Source organism: Mus pahari, unplaced genomic scaffold, assembly GCF_900095145.1.
Source record: "Mus pahari unplaced genomic scaffold, PAHARI_EIJ_v1.1 scaffold_11372_1, whole genome shotgun sequence".
Classification (NCBI taxonomy): Eukaryota; Metazoa; Chordata; class Mammalia; order Rodentia; family Muridae; genus Mus; species Mus pahari.
The window spans coordinates 10,821-12,543 of record NW_018392977.1 but is presented as its reverse complement, the minus strand read 5'-3'; positions in this window follow the sequence as shown (position 1 = coordinate 12,543).

Genomic DNA, 1,723 nt, shown 5'->3' with positions numbered 1-1,723 from the left:
GGAGGCAATCCAGCATGGAGTACCCATGGTGGGGATTCCCTTTTGTGCTGACCAACCTGAAAACATGGTCCGAGTAGAAGCAAAGAACCTTGGTGTTTCTATTCAGCTAAAGACGCTCAAGGCAGAGTCATTTGCGCTCACCATGAAAGAAGTCATAGAAGACAAGAGGTATGCAGCTCTCTGGGTTGTGGTCCTTTAAGCTAAATGCATGCTGGACACATGGATCTGTGTAGTCTGTTTTCCAGTGAATATTGTGGTATGTGTTATAGTATGTGTGTGAGACTTGCATCTCCTCCTTTTCCTTTGCGATTAATCCTAATTTTAGTTGATACACTAAAAGATGATTCTGCCTATGGTTGTATGATGGTTTCTTCTCCACACATTATTCTTATTCCCTCTTATATACTAGGTATATATAGTAGAGTTCCAGTTGAAACACGGAGGATATTTACATGATTTTCAAAATTTATTTGCATAAAATATACTTTTTATTAGATATTTTCTTTATTTACCTTTCAAATGTTATCCCCTTCCCTAGTTCTTTTCCAAAAATCCCCTATCACCCTCCCCCTGCTCACCAACCTACCCACTCCCTATTCCTGGCCCTGGTGTTCCCATATATTTGGTAATAGAAGCTTCAGAGTACCAAGGGCCCCTCCTCCCAGTGATGTCCAACCAGGCCACCTCTGCTAAAGGATATTTACATGTTATTGTGGCTAATCTCCCTTAGGTCTTTCTCTTTGACACTTTGACAACTCTCCATCAACTGAATTGTTGCTGAGTGTCCTACACATAGAGAGCACACAACATGAAGCAGAAGTTTATATCAGTTCTATTCTGTCCCTAAGGCACAGGACAAGTCTATAATAAAGGAAGATTTCAGAAATGTATCACAATTAGGGCAGGAACAGGAGCTTGGAGACCCACAGAGCTCCCCCTCATTCAGCACTGTGACTTATCAACCCAACAAGAGTAAATATTCAGGTTTCACTGTCGTAGTGGTTTCAATCAGGTATACATCTGTTCCATCTGTTCACAGTATTCAATTTACTCATTCTCTCTGTGCTATAGGGTATAAAATGTGTTTTTTTTTTCTATAACCAGTGAACACTTCTCTTTCTGTGAACAATGCTCCCAGTTTCCAGCCCAGCCCCTTCAAAGGCTTCTAACCACTGTTCTTCCTTCAGTTCCCCTCTGCTTAAACAGACTCTTCTCCCAGTTTTTCCAGTACTAGCAGCTCCAAACTACAACAACTGTTCTAGGATATCTACTCAGCTCAGCTTTTTCTGACTCAACTGTCCCTTAACAATACATCTTCTACACCAGCTGCCTTCTCCTCTTACACTGCTAGCTCAATTCACCCTCTCAAACTCTGTTGGCTTCCCCCTGCAATTTTTATTAGGTATTTTCTTCATTTACATTTCAAATGCTATCCTGAAAGTTCCCTATACCCTCCCCCACCCCCCTTGCTTGCCTACCCTTCCACTCCCATTTCTTGGCCCTGGTATTCCCCTGTACTGGGGCTTATAAAGTTTGCAAGACCAAGGGTCCTCTCTTCCCAATGATGGCTGGCTAGGTCATCTGCTACATATGCAGCTAGAGACAGGAGCTAGTGGGTACTGGTTAGTTAATATTGTTGTCCCACCCATAGGGCTGCAGACCCCTTCAGGTCCTTGGGTACTTTCTCTAGCTCGTCCATTGGGGGTCCTGTGTTCCATCCAAT